Genomic DNA, 16,470 nt, shown 5'->3' on the forward strand with positions numbered 1-16,470 from the left:
TGGAATATGTCTTAGTTCTTACCTTGGGAAGTTTAACCTCGTCCACCGGAGTATGGTAGACTCCAGACTCCATGCCTAGATAGTATGGTCTATGTCGGTTATTACCTATTCTAATCATATGGGATACATTGTGGTATTTGATAAGTTCTACAATTTTAAGGTAGTGGAATGAACACTATCTAGACATGGCACTAGTAGGATTTAAGGGTGCTAGAGTATAGGTTCCCTAGGTCTTTCCATGACCGTCATGTGAGGTACTTAATGAATCAAATGTCTTCTAATTGACTTAATTAATGATTATCACTTTAGCTAATGTATGTTTACTAGAATGTGCTCTCTCTTGGGTAGATTTTAGGGTTTCTAAGGTAAGATTGAGGAGGGTGTATGGGCGGTCTCTTCTTGTCCTTCTTAGGTGAATCTTGGAGTGACCTTAGGTATGGAGTATATGAAAGGAAAAGGGAACAATCATATCTTAGTTATTATTAAGGATTGTGTAGGTAGGCTTGAAGATGGTGTATGGGCAGTTTCTTCTTAACTTACTTAAGTAAGTCATAAGATAAACTTTGGCGGGATGTGTATACAATTATATGGGTTGAAGTGATGTTGATGCTATATTGAGGAATGTGACTTATGTGCATATATATTGACTTGTAAGTGACTATTATTCTTTTCTTAAAAGGTTTTCTAAAAAAGATCATGTTTCATACAAAAGTCTGTTTATCATGATTTGATGCATTATGCCATACTTAGTCAAGTGTTTGTACTAATTCTATACATTTTGTCTATATCTAAAGATGTATGTGGCAATTGAGAGTAGTCTCGAAGTGGAAGCTCATATTAGTGTTCATTCAAGCAAAAAGTTGGTATGTCCTCAAAAGATTCAAAGAAATCTTGATTTTTAGATTCCCTTATTGAAATTATTGGATTAAATATAGCTATATCCACATATGATAAAGTATGGGTCGTGTCCCAATATATTCTTATGTCTATGATGGTGAATTAGAAACATAGCATTTGACTATGTTTTTCTGTAAAAGAGATATTTTGATGTATTATTATTTAATATGAAAAAATTTAATTCCGCACCAGTTTTCACACATGTATGAGATGAAAGATGTCTAAGGTCTTGTACAAGACCTATGAGAGGTCAAGAAAGCCCTGTTCCGATTCGAGAATGCCTTAACTTCTAGGGGTACTCTCGGGTAATTATATGTAGTGTACATAATGTGATATTGATCTTATGATGGCTGAGTTATGATTTTGATTATGTTAATGTAGTTTTAACTAGTACGTTATAGATGAATTATTAGTATTGATTAAGGATGATCAAAGATAGTGAATTGGTAAGATTGATCTACTTCATCTATTTGTCTATAGAATTGCTAGTATAATTGTCCTGCTATGACATTGTGTGGTATTGTCCACTTATGGTGGTGGTGTTTACTTCTTTGTAATTCTATATATGATATAATCATGGAATAGAATGAAATTGTGTTACTAATGTGTGGCAATGATTATTATACAATCAAAAGGTATATGCCTAGTCTCCAATGCCGGTTAATAATCTAGGTTACATTGATGATGTGATTTAAATTAGATGAAGTTGTTAGGATTAGGTTTGGTTTGTGTGTTTCCATTTATGGATTCCTATTGGTGATTGACCCATACCTATGTAGCCTATATGATGTGTAATATTTGCCTATGTTAGGAGTCTAGAATGCAATTGTTGAAGCTTTCTTGTCTCTATCTTATAATGTGTTGTGTGTTATGTGCATGACAGTGGATTAAGGTCTTAAGTTGGTGTCTGCCTCAATATTGTGTTGATAGCCATTATGTTATCATATAGTCCAATGTACACACACTCACACCTCATGCATGCTCACAACTAGTATAGGTTCACGGTGCCTAATGAAGGATTAATTCTTATATGTACTAATATCTATTACTATGACTCTAAACTATGTGTTAATGAAGCATGAAATGTATATTAACTAGGATTACTTGATAGGTAACTAGTATAGGTAAGGGTATGGGACTTTGTCTACATATTGCATATGTCTAGATTTTTTTTTTTTTTTGCATATGTCTAGATTAATTGAATAGTTCCTTGGTTGATTACTCTACGAACATGAATAGGAATGCATGAATTAGGATATTGACATTAATGAATATGCTATGATGTAATGCATATGATATGATGAAGTATGTATATGCATAGTGTCTAAATGTAGTATGTGAAAAATTTGCTCGGTTGTGAACGTTCACATAGACATGAATGAATACATGATAATATAATAAAGAGAGGGTGTTTTGAAAGGTTTTATCAAGCATACTCTAAGATAGATTGTGCTTGAATAAGCTATGTCCATATGGAAGTTTTCCTCACATGAATTTGGTTGATGGAAGGGCATTGTCATATAAAACCTATGAGCGAAGAATATTAGGGGTTAATTCTTCTAATGCCATTTCAATGAAGTAAAGTTCATAAACACTTTCTATAAAGGGATCTTTCTTAGATACGAGTGAACTTGGCTAATAAGAGGGAGGTGCCCCTTTCTAAAAAAGGAGGCTTTTTCACCAATATCACATATGGGGTGTTTAATTCCCTTGGAGGGAGATTCAGCATATGTTTCTCATGAGATGAAGGTAAGAATACCAATTGGAATAAAGAGGGTTTCAATATATATCTCCTAGTTCCATAACTATGTTGACCCCATATGACCTAGTAAGTTGATCCACCTAGATGCTAGCATGATGTTAATGTTCTTCTTTTACATATAGAACACCACCCTTTTTTGTGGGATTCCATTACACCAAATTCCATGTTCGGCTTACATAATCTCATTTTTGGTTAAAGGTAGGATTTCCCTAAAGTAAAATGAACAATGGAAGTGAAGTGATGGACCCTAAGTAGGATAAACTAGGGGAAGTTGCTCTGTATAGGTGAGGGTAGGAGAATTTACATATGCATTGCACAAGTATCTCTCTAAGGGTGTTTTATGAAGGAGTTAACTATATATATATATATATATATATATATATATATATATATATATATATATATATATGAATATGCATATGTTTTATATGCATTAATTTATGGCATTGACTTAATTCCATGATAATATAAATTGAATGAGATTTATAGTATCGATATGATGAAGTCTTACTAAAGATGTGTAATGTTGGTCCTGTTTACTATGTGATGAGGATTTACTTGACATTTATGAAGTTCACCATACTTGTCTTGACTAAATATGTAGTGTATTATTCTTGTACTCTCTTTATTGGTTTATTTAGTATGTGTGAGGTTATGGGATTTCACATGTATATTGCACTAGAAAGCTTAGATTGGGATTATAAGTGGAGTTCGATAATGTTTAATGTGATGTGAAGTAAACGTATTTTACTGGTGACTACTGTCTTACTATGATAATATTGGAAGTCTTAACTTGTATGTGATCTTTTAATGAGTTCTTCTATGTTGTTCATAAAATATGTTGGATGAAATATGAAGTATGTGTCTTATGAGATGTTATACTTTTCTTAATATACGCTTTGGGTTAATGAAGGTTGTATGCATATTTACCTTTTGTCATTATCATGATTCTTGAGTGTGTATAGTTTAATGGGACATTATTCATACATTTCACCAAGTGTCACTAATGGGTTACTTGGGAAATTAAAGAGTTAAGGAAAGAATGAGGTTATTGAAAAGGAAAAGAAGTTTACTATGAATGAAATGTAAATGTGCCTTAAATACTATATATGCCTTATGCGATGTAGTGACCATTGTATATGTTAATATGAAGTATGTGAATTATATGATGCCTAATGTCTCACGTTTTCAAATTTTTTACAGAAAAGCATGATGCATGGTTTAAAAGTAAATAGCCCGTTTAAATAGAGGTTTTTGCATGGTTTCAATACTTAGTGCATTCTTTTACTAACACCATTAATAATGACCTTTTTACACAAAGTGTAGGTTGTGTATTCTTTAAGGATGTCTTTAAAGTGAAGGGATTGATATATGTTTTCCAATCTCAAAGAAAGGGATCATTAAGATTAAAGGATTTGTATGTTATGTTTAAATCAAAGTACATATAATAACTTAGATATTATGTTATGATTTTAAAGGTTGTGTACCTAATATACTCAAATGATGTTGCATCTAAGATGGAAACGAGACTTAGAGTCTAATTATGTACTTATATTATCTTTACATTAATTGAGTGATGATTCAAGCATACGATGTGCTATAAAAGATTTAAATTTTCCTCCATATTTACATATGATAAAGAGGTGAAAGATTACTAAGGGATTTTATATGACACCCAAGAGGTCAATTACCCCATATTACTTATAGGGGTGCTCTAAGGTCGTGCTTAATTTTATATTAGTGCATCATGGTATAAAACTTTTTTAGGGTCCAAAGTCTCATATTGTCACATCTAATAGTGTCTCATTGGTCATTGGTTAGTCACGAAACATCTATGAGCAAAGGGTATAGTATGTTAGAATTCCCCTTCTTCACTATTCTCATGTCTTGCCATAGAATATAAAATTATATGATCTCTCTCTTATGTTTTCTTGTCTTGTTGTCTTTTAGATCTGATTTCTTGTATAAAATTGTATCTGAATGCTTAAGGGAGAAAAAGGTGAGTTTTATGGTTACCTTTACTTTATAGTTTGATGAGAATATGTTAAGGTGTATTTGACAAATGGTTATGTGATTCCAATTATTGCCTTGATTTTACGGTGTGATGAACATATGTGAAGGTGTATTTGACACGTGGTTATGTGATGCCATTTGTCGCCATATATTTCAATTATGTCAAATGATATGTCATGTGAGGATTTATGTCATGATATGATTATAACATGCTAACGGTTGTTATGCTGCAAATGTGTTTCATTTAGGACTGATAGTTTGTTATATGATTTTGAATTGTGATTGTCTAATGATATGGTTTAGATTTTAAATGCTTATAAGATGTGTGATAAATAGCTAAAGAATGCATGTTGCCTCTATATATGTGTACACGTTTCATTGTTGTCTTGGTATTGTAGAGGTGCTTCATAGTTTCCTTGTATGGATTGTAGTGCTTTTGCATAGACTTGATCATTAAAGTAAAGGTAGTGGACTTATTCTGTAAGGTTATTATGGAGTATGGTTGTTGAAGGGAAAACCCTTATGATTAGTTGACTAGTTCCCATATGAACCTATTCTAAGAGTGTTGAAAGAAGGAAGAAAGGGTTTTGCTCCATCAGTTCGTATAATGTCTTGCCCTAAGGGTTCTCTAGAATGTAGTATGTATCTGTTGATCCTAAAAGAGGAGGAAAGAATTAATGTTGACCTACTTTAATGTTGTTAGTTGTCTTTTATGTTTAGTCTTAAATTTAGTCATTGAAAAGAGTCATTATACTGTAACTGGGCGTTGTTCATATGAAGGTTCCTCTAAATATGTGAATGTGGGTTTAAATGACCTAGAAGTTACCTTGCCATAGTGCTGAAAGAAAAGAAAGAGGCCTTATGACTAAGTCTCCTCTATGTTACCCCTATGGTATTCATGATCCTTGGTATTAATGGTATGGTTGAGACCCTATGTGGTTCGGTATTATGACCTAACTAGGTTGTTATGGATTTCCTTTAGGAGAAAACCTTAGAGGAATGATGATGCTAAAGGTATTAAACGTTGATGTTTTAGTTAGAAGTCTCTTTAAAAAAAGATTTTGAGTGAAAACCCTCATGATGCCAAACCTTCTTTTGTGAGGAGTATATAAGTTAATATTGACTTGCCTTGACCTAGGGATTTAAGCACATTGTGTTATTAGGATAACCCTAAGTGGGGGATAATGTGCCAAGATGGTGCAATTTCACGTGCCATCGATGTCCTTATTTTATATTTCCTTGAACTTCTTAAAGTTGAGTATTACTTTTAGGTGATGTTTATGATGGGTATGGATGATCTTGGATCCAAATGGTGGAATGATGTGCTAAGTTGCTAAGATTGGCACACTAAGGTTTTCTTAAGGTTGAGTTGAGTTTCTTATAAATGGGTATACCCCAAGTGGGGCATGATAATGTGAGCAATAAGGTTTTTGATATTCCTATTATGTCCTTCTATTCTTACTTGATCTTGTCAATAAAGAGTTTCTCAAAAATTGTTCATGATAGGAGTCTTGCATAAAATCATATGTCGCATGTTCTCTATATGTTATGTATGCCTTTATTCAAAACCATGTTAAGTATCTTTTGAAGACCTCAAATGAAATGAATTTTTTTTACATTAATATCATGTTTTCTCATGTTCATTGTGCATCCTTATGTGTTAGTTGTTCATTTAATTTCATAATATAGCGTAAGAAATATGTTTGAAGTCACACTTAAAGTGTGGAATTCTATGCAAATTGCGCCTTAAAATGAAAAATGATTAGTGTCTTTAAAATATGTGACTTTTATTGCTTGGGAAGTATTATTGTTCGCTTAACTTTGAGTGTGATGGTATGATTATCTATTGCTCTTTATGTGTGCCAATAAATTGTATGATTTCCCAAATTGATGCATGTTTATGAAGGCTAGTTTTATGCTTGGAATCCAAACTATGTGAAACAACTTCCTATTTTTGTGGCGTGTGTTCTATAATTTACCATTCATACTTCACAAGGAAGGAAGTTTGAGCATGCTTTGTTAAAAAGTTGAGAAATTCTCATAACCTTTGTGCACTTCTTGAGTTTAAACTGATTAACACAAGTAAGTGTCTTGAGAAGAAGGACATTACTCCTTAAAAAAGAATATGCATAACAATGTTGAATATGTCCTTCTTGTCACTATGTATAATTGATAAGGATCCTTGTTGATCTACTTGACTGAAGTTTATTTGCATTGATGTTTGAATGCTTATTTGCTTCTTGAGTGATGTTGAATTTAGATTTGTGTTACATAAAGATTGTTGAATAATTAATTCTTAATTAATTAAAATTGAAATACCATATAATGATTAGGATAAAGACGTTCTTCCTATGAACAAGACAATAGCCTAGGTGTTTGTTGCATTGAAGAGTGTGTGAATAAAGTTTTTTGATGGCTTGTGTTGCATTGAGTGGTAAATTCCATGAAAGATGGTGTTCCTTGTATTTTTTGTGCATTGACTTCTACGTGATGATGTTTTGAATTTTGTGAGCTTCCCTATGGGTCATTGAAGTCCTTGATATGTTTGAATTGTCCCAACTGTCATTTCAGAACAAATGTTCCCAATCGGGGGGATATTGTAAGGTCTCTCCAAAAATAAAGTAAGGTGTTACATACTCACATGTGCATAAAAAGGTTCACAATATATTAATTAGGATTTTAAAGTATGCATACAATATTTTATGTGATTTTAAGGTCGAACTTCCAAGAACATCTGATTACATATGAAAGTTAGCATTGAGACGTGCATGTGTGTCTTGATTTGTCTTGGCATATTTTACGTGTTCATTATTGTTGAAATTGATATGGAAGGTCCCTAAATTGTAAATGATTTTATTTACGTTGGAAAAGTCTGGGCATGACTCCCGAAGGACAACCCAAGGGGTCCTTGAAGAGGACCCAAAGGCTGCCTAGGCATTGTCGTAGTAGTATCAATTGACTGTAACGACCTGTTTAGTCGTTTTGAGCAACAAACTTCAATTCTGGAAAAACAGGCTGAGGCGACGGACCAAACGACGATCCGTCATGGGCACGACGGACCGTCGCAGGGTCTCATTTCAAAACACTTAGAAAATTAGAAATTGGGTACTGAAAATCGACTCTCTGAACTTTGTAACGGAGTGGGAGGACGAACCGTCAAAGGTGTAAGGGACCGTCACAGGCCATTCACCCAAAATCAAGTCACTGAACTCTGTGACGGGCAGCAGGACGGACCGTCACAGGCGCGATGGGCCGTCACAGACTGCGAAATCCCAGTCTGGTCGGATTTCTTGTTAAGTTTTAAGGGACGTTTTTGACTATTCTTGCCTTAATTATAAAGTTCGTTGGTTTATATTAATAACTCAAATTCTTGGGGTTAAAAGAGGTAACCCTAAGTTAATTAGTGGGGTATTATTGCCATCTTTTATTCTTAATTATATACTAATTAGGGTAAAAGAAAGAGGGTTTGAATAAGAAAATAGGAAGAACAAGAAGGGAGAGAGAGAAACGATCGAGAAGAAGAGGAAAACACCAAGCTTTGGAAAAATTCTTGCTTGATTCAATTCTTCGGTGGAGGTAGGTTATGGTTTTCATGCTATTTGTAGTAAACTCTTAATAGTAAATGATATGTGTTAGTAGTATTGTAAACCCTTCTATATGCTTAATTGTATGCTTGCATGAATGATGTGATTATGTAATTATGAATAAATAAGCATGATGAAGCTATTGAATCCCAAATCTTGAAAAGAAACCCTAATCTACTTTGTTAATGATGATGCCTTGGTATAAAAGAAGGCTTGATGAATGAAAGTAGTGAGATTAGGGGATCGGGTGCCACATTCCGGTACCAAGATAGAATATGGATCGGGTGTCACGTTCCGACACAAGGATAGAATATGGATCGGGTGCCACGTTCCGGTACCAGGATAGTATATGAGGATCGGAGTGTCACGTTCCGACACCAGGATAGAATATGGATCGGGTGCCACGTTCCGGTACCAGGATAGTATATGAGGATCAGAGTGTCACGTTCCGACACCAGGATAGAATATGGATCGGGTGCCACGTTCCGGTACCAGGATAGAATGAGGATCGGAGTGTCACGTTCCGACACCAGGATAGTATATTGAGGAGCGGAGTGTCACGTACCGACACGAGGGGAATAAAGATAATGAATCTTGAAATATGTTAATATATCCAATCTAATGAACTAAATTCCCAAATGAGTATGATGAGGAGGTGTGAGTCCTCATTGATGTGCTTGGTGTTGTAACCAAGGGTTATGGTAACTGTAAATGCTGCATGCTAAGGATATTAGTTGATTTTATGATATTGCTTAATACATACTGTTTCCTATTTTTAGTTGGCCAATGATATCTACTAAGTACCCGTGTTTTGTACTGGCCCCTACTTTTATTGTTTTCTTCTTGTTTATTTATGGAGTGCAGCAAACGTGCCGTCATCTTCGACTCAACAGTAACTCAAGCCAGTCTTACTACATAGGAAATTCAGGGTGAGCTAATTCTTCTAGCTTGGACTGGATCTTCTTCTTCAAGTCTTGATACCTTGAACTTCCGGCATGGACTAGCTTCTTATGTATTTTTAGCTTCTTAGAATACTCTTAGTTTAGTAATTTAATTATAGATGTTCTTGTAATGATGACTTCTTGATTTTGGGATAATAATAGTTATTGATTTTATTAATGAGTTTAAGTCTTTCGCATTTCTTTATGTTGATATTACCTTGAAATGTTAAGGTTTAGATTGGTTGGGTTCGCTCACATAGGAGGGTAAGTGTGGGTGCCAGTCGCGGCCCGGATTTGGATCTTGACAAAACTTGGTATCAGAGCATTGGGTTCGTTGGTCTCATCACACAAGAATAGGTCTAGTAGAGTCTTAAGGAGCGGTAGGGGGACGCCTTTACTTTTCCTTGAGAGGCTGTAAGACTTTAGGAAAATTTCACTCTTTCATTCTTTCTTTCGTGCTACTACTTGAGTCCAATTGGTATCTAGGCGATACGAATTGGTATCTGACCATCTTCACTCTCTTTCGCAGATGGTTAGAACTAGAGCAACGACTACGTCAACACCAACACCGGCCAGACAAGAAACAACTGAGCCAGCCACTGGGGCTGTGGCTCGAGGAAGAACAGCGGCGAGGGGCCGTGGAAGAGGTTGTGGGAGGACGACGTCCTCTAGGGGAAGAGGACAAACACCTAGCCCATCTGATACTAGGGTAGTGACTCCTCCACCGACTGAGGAAGTAATAAGAGAAGGGGAGGATGGGGAAACTGAACAAGTGCAAAATGAGGAAATGCCACCCCATCCTACCCTAGAGATGATCAATCAGGTTCTGGCTTATCTTAGCGGGTTATCTGATCAAGGTCAGGCACCTCCAGTGTTTTCTGCGCCAACACCTCCGGTTTCAGAAGTACAACATGCGGCTACTATGGCTCCCTGCATGGATGTTCCATTGCACATAGGCACATTTCCATGTCTGACTACTGGGCCTATAATGACAAATGATCAGCATGAACTTTTCAGTAAGTTCTTGAAATTGAAACCTCCGGTCTTCAAGGGTGCTGAATCGGAGGATGCTTATGATTTTCTGGTTGACTGTCACGAGCTACTACACAAGATGGGTATAGTAGAACGGTTTGGTGTGGAGTTTATGACTTATCAGTTTCAAGGGAACGCCAAGATGTGGGGGCGGTCACATATCGAGTGTCAACCAATAGAGGCACCACCTATGACTTGGGCCTCATTCTCTAGTTTGTTTATGGAGAAGTATATCCCCCGGACTTTGAGGGATAGGAAAAGGGATGAGTTCATGAGCCTAGAGCAAGGTAGGATGTCGGTTAATGCTTATGAGGCTAAGTTTCGTGCACTATCCAGATATGCCACTCAACTCTGTTTCAGTCCTCAAGAGCGGATTCGCCGGTTTGTGAAGGGGTTGAGGTTAGAATTGCGGATTTCGGCCATACAGATAGCGGCAACGACAAAATCATTCCAAGAAGTGGTAGACTTTGTGATAGAAGTGGAAGGAGTGATGCCAGACGACTTCACCACAACATCGACATCAAAAAGGTTTCGAAAGGGAGGTGAGTTTAATGGTTCTTACACTAAAGAACAGGGTTCGGGAAGTTACGCTGTTCGACCCATTCAGTCTTCACTACAGACTGTAGTTGGGGGTCCACCTCTGACCGGTCAACACTTCTCTGAGAGACCTATGCATGAACCCAGAGAGTGCTATGGATGTGGGGAGATTGGACATTTTAAGAGATATTGTCCAAAACAGAGTTACAGACCTCCAAATGTTAGAGGTAGAGGTGGTCATGGCAGAGGCCATTATTCTGGAGGACGTGGTGGTCGAGGAAATGGTGGTCACCAAAACGGCCGAGGTGATGGGCAAACTGGAGCCACTACATCACAACAAGGTAGGGGCAACGGACAGATGAACGATAGGGCCCATTGTTACGCTTTCCCTGGGCGGTCTGAAGCGGAGGCATCTGATGCTGTCATCACAGGTAATCTTTTGGTTTGTGATTGCATGGCTTCTGTATTGTTTGATCCTGGATCCACATTTTCTTATGTATCTTCCTCATTTACTAATGGTCTAAATTTACATTGTGAATTACTTGATATGCCTATTCGTGTCTCTACTCCGGTGGGTGAGTCTGTGGTAGTTGAAAAGGTATATAGGTCTTGTTTGGTAAACTTTATGGGGAGCAACACTTATGTAGATTTGGTTATCTTAGAAATGGATGATTTTGATGTGATTCTGGGTATGACTTGGCTTTCTCCGCAATTTGCAATCTTGGATTGTAATGCTAAAACGGTGACGTTAGCCAAGCCTGGGACAGACCCGTTAGTGTGGGAGGGTGACTACACTTCCAACCCGGTACGTATCATCTCCTTTCTTCGTGCTAAGAAAATGGTTAGTAAAGGGTGTTTAGCTTTCTTGGCACATCTCAAGGATGACACTACCCAAGTACCTTCGATTGAGTCAGTTTCAGTAGTTCTTGAGATTCTGGATGTATTCCCTGCAGATCTTCCTGGTATGCCACCGGATAGGGATATTGATTTCTGTATTGATCTCGAACCGGGCACATGCCCCATTTCTATACCCCCTTATAGAATGACTCCCGCGGAGTTAAGAGAGTTAAAGGCACAACTTCAAGAGTTATTGAACAAAGGCTTCATTAGATCAAGTGCATCTCCTTGGGGTGCTCCAGTTTTGTTTGTAAAGAAGAAGGATGGCAGTTTTCGAATGTGCATAGACTACAGACAACTGAATAAGGTAACCATAAAGAACAAGTATCCTCTTCCTCGCATTGCTGACTTGTTTGATCACTTACAAGGTGCTTGTTTCTTCTCTAAGATTGACTTGAGATCCGGTTATCATCAATTGAAAATACGGGAAACGGATGTGCCAAAGACTGCTTTTCGAACGAGGTATGGGCATTACGAATTTGTAGTGATGTCTTTTGGTCTTACAAATGCCCCTGCTGCGTTAATGAGCTTGATGAATGGGATTTTTAATCCATATTTGGACCTCTTCGTGATCGTATTTATTGATGATATATTGGTATACTCAAAGAGCAAGAAGGAACATGAAGAGCATTTGAGAATGGTATTGGAAATGTTGAGGGAGAAAAAGCTTTATGCCAAGTTCTCTATGAGTGAGTTTTGGCTAGATGCAGTGTCCTTCTTAGGACACGTGGTTTCTAAGGATGGAGTGATGGTGGATCCTTCTAAGATTGAGACAGTGAAGAATTGGGTAAGACCTACTAATGTGTCATAAATAAGGAGCTTTGTTGGGTTAGCTAGCTACTACCACCGATTCGTCAAGGGATTCTCTTCTATTTCTTCTTAATTGACGAACTTGACTAAGTAGAATGTTCCATTTGTATGGTCGGACGAATGAGAGGAAAGCTTTCAAAAGCTCAAGACTTTGTTGACTACCGCATCTATCCTTACCTTGCCAGTAGAAGGTAAGAACTTCATTGTTTATTGTGATGCATCCTATTCTGGTTTGGGTGCAGTACTAATGCAAGAGAAGAGTGTGATTGCTTATGCTTCAAGCCAATTAAAAGTGCATGAACGTAACTATCCCACTCATGATTTGGAATTGGCCGCGGTAGTGTTTGCATTAAAACAATGGAGACACTATTTATATGGGGTTAAGTGTGAGATCTATACGGATCATCGTAGCCTTCAGTATGTCTTTACTCAAAAAGATTTGAACTTAAGATAGAGGAGATGGATGGAATTACTAAAGGACTACGATATCACTATCTTGTATCATCCGGGGAAGGCGAATGTTGTAGCGGATGCTTTAAGTAGGAAGGCGGGAAGCATGGGAAGTCTAGCTCACTTCAAAGCTTCTAGACGCCCATTGGCTGGAGAGGTTCAAACTCTAGGTAATGACTTGATGAGATTAGAAGTAAATGAGAGAGGAGGATTGTTGGCTTCTGTGGAGGCAAGATCTTTCTTCCTTGATAAGATTAAGGGAAGACAGTCTGATGATAAGAAACTGCGCAGAATTCAAGATAAGGTATTGCGAGGAGAGGCTAAGAAAGCACAAATCGATGAGGAAGGTGTTTTGAGGATCAAGGGAAGGGTATGTGTACCCCGCGTCGATGATTTGATCAACACTATTCTGACAGAGGCTCATAGTTCAAGGTATTCGATACATCCGGGTGCAACAAAGATGTACCGTGACCTAAAGCAACACTTTTGGTGGAGTAGAATGAAGCGTGACATTGTGGATTTTATTGTCAAATGTCCAAACTGTCAACAAGTAAAGTATGAACACTAGAGGCCCGGAGGAACACTTCACAGAATGCCCATTCCTGTATGGAAATGGGAGAGAATTGCAATGGACTTTGTGGTTGGTCTTCCAAGGACAATGGGTAAGTATGACTCCATTTGGGTGATTGTTGATAGGTTAACTAAATCTGCTCATTTTATTCCGGTTAAGGTGACTTACAATGCCGAGAAATTAGCCAAGATCTATATCTCAGAAATCGTTCGATTGCATGGGGTTCCACTATCCATCATATCAGATAGAGGTACGCAGTTTACTTCTAAGTTTTGAAAAACATTGCATGTGGAATTGGGTACTAGATTGGACCTTAGTACTGCGTTCCATCCTCAGACCGATGGTAATTCTGAGAGAAAGATTCAAGTGTTGGAAGATATGCTTCGTGCATGTGTGATAGAGTTTGGTGGTCATTGGGATAGCTTCCTACCCTTAGCGGAGTTTTCATACAATAATAGCTATCACTCAAGCATTGATATGGCTCCATTTGAAGCATTGTATGGTAGGAGATGTAGGTCTCCCATTGGTTGGTTTAATGCGTTTGAGGTTAGGCCTTGGGGTACTGACCTTTTGAGAGATTCGATAGAGAAAGTGAAGTCTATTCAAGAAAAGCTTCTAGCGGCGCAAAGTAGACAAAAAGAATATGCAGATCGAAAGGTTAGAGACTTAGAGTTCATGGAGGGTGAACAAGTCTTGTTGAAAGTTTCACCAATGAAAGGGGTGATGCGGTTTGGTAAAAGGGGTAACCTAAGTCCAAGGGCTGTCTGGAGTACTTAAGCGAGTAGGAGAGGTGGCTTATGAGTTATCCTTGCCTCCAGGGCTGTCTGGAGTGCATCCGGTATTCCATGTGTATATGTTGAAAAAATATCATGGGGATGGAAATTACATTATCCGTTGGGATTCAGTCTTGCTTGATGAGAACTTGTCTTATGAGGAGGAGCCTGTCGCTATCTTAGATAGAGAAGTTCGCAAGTTGAGGTCATGAAAGGTTGCATCCATCAAGGTACAATGGAAGAATCGACCGGTTGAAGAAGCCACTTCGGAGAAGGAGGCGGATATGCAAGAAAGATACCCACATCTGTTTAAAGATTCAGGTACTCCTTCTCGCCCTTGTTTTCCCTCTTTTGATCGTTCGGGGATGAAAGATGGGTAAATTGGTATCTATTGTAACGACCTGTTTAGTCGTTTTGAGCAACAAACTTCAATTCTGGAAAAACAGGCTGAGGCGACGGACCAAACGATGATCCTTCATGGGCACGACGGACCGTCGCAGGGTCTCGTTTCAAAACACTTAGAAAATCTGAAATTGGGTACTGAAAATCAACTCTCTGAACTTTGTAACGGAGTGGCAGGACAGACCGTCACAGGCCATTCACCCAAAATCATGTCTCTGAACTCTTTGACGGGCAGCAGGATGGACCATCGCAGGCGCGATGGGCCGTCACAGACTGCAAAATCCCAGTCTGGTCGGATTTCTGGTTAAGTTTTAAGGGAAGTTTTTGACTATTCTTGCCTTAATTATAAAGTTCGTGGATTTATATTAATAACTCAAATTCTTGGGGGTTAAAAGAGGTAACCCTAAGTTAATTAGTGGGGAATTATTGCCATCTTTTATTCTTAATTATATACTAATTAGGGTAAAAGAAAGAGGATTTGAATAAGAAAATAGAAAGAACAAGAAGGGAGATAGAGAAACGATCGAGAAGAAGAGGAAAACACCAAGCTTTGGGAAAATTCTTGCTTGATTCAATTCTTCGGTGGAGGTAGGTTATGGTTTTCATGCTATTCGTAGTAAACTCTTAATAGTGAATGATATGTGTTAGCAGTATTGTAAACCTTTCTATATGCTTAATTGTATGCTTGCATGAATGATGTGATTAAGTAATTATGAATAAATAAGCATGATGAAGCTATTGAATCCCAAATCTTGAAAAGAAACCCTAATCTACTTTGTTAATGATGATGCCTTGGTATAAAAGAAGGCTTGATGAATGAAAGTAGTGAGATTAGGGGATCGGGTTCCACGTTCCAGTACCAGGATAGAACATGGATCGGGTGTCACGTTCCGACACAAGGATAGAATATGGATCGGGTGCCACGTTCCGGTACCAGGATAGTATATGAGGATCGGAGTGTCACGTTCCGACACCAGGATAGAATATGGATAGGGTGCCACGTTCCGGTACCAGGATAGTATATGAGGATCGGAGTGTCACGTTCCGACATCAGGATAGAATATGGATCGGGTGCCACATTCCGGTACCAGGATAGAATGAGGATCGGAGTGTCACGTTCCGACACCAGGATAGTATATTGAGGAGCGGAGTGTCACTTACCGACACGAGGAAAATAAAGATAATGAATCTTGAAATATGTTAATATATCCAATCTAATGAACTAAATTCCCAAATGAGTATGATGAGGAGGTGTGAGTCCTCATTGATGTGCTTGGTGTTGTAACCAAGGGTTATGGTAACTGTAAATGCTGCATGCTAAGGATATTAGTTGATTTTATGATATTGCTTAATACATACTGTTTTCTATTTTGAGTTGGCCGATGATATCTACTCAGTACCCGTGTTTTGTACTGACCCCTACTTTTATTGTTTTCTTCTTGTTTATTTTTGGAGTGCAGCAAACGTGCCGTCATCTTCGACTCAACAGTAACTCAAGCCAGTCTTACTACATCGGAAATTCAGGGTGAGCTAATTCTTCTAGCTTGGACTGGATCTTCTTCTTCAAGTCTTGATGCCTTGAACTTCCGGCATGGACTAGCTTCTCATGTATTTTTAGCTTCTTAGAATACTTTTAGTTTAGTAATTTGATTATAGATGTTCTTGTGATGATGACTTCCAGATTTTGGGGATAATAATAGTTATTGATTTTATTAATGAGTTTAAGTCTTCCGCATTTATTTATGTTGATATTACCTTGAAATGTTAAGGTTTAGATTGGTTGGGTTCGCTCACATAGGAG

This window comes from Solanum lycopersicum, chromosome 8, assembly GCF_036512215.1.
Source record: "Solanum lycopersicum chromosome 8, SLM_r2.1".
Classification (NCBI taxonomy): domain Eukaryota; kingdom Viridiplantae; phylum Streptophyta; class Magnoliopsida; order Solanales; family Solanaceae; genus Solanum; species Solanum lycopersicum.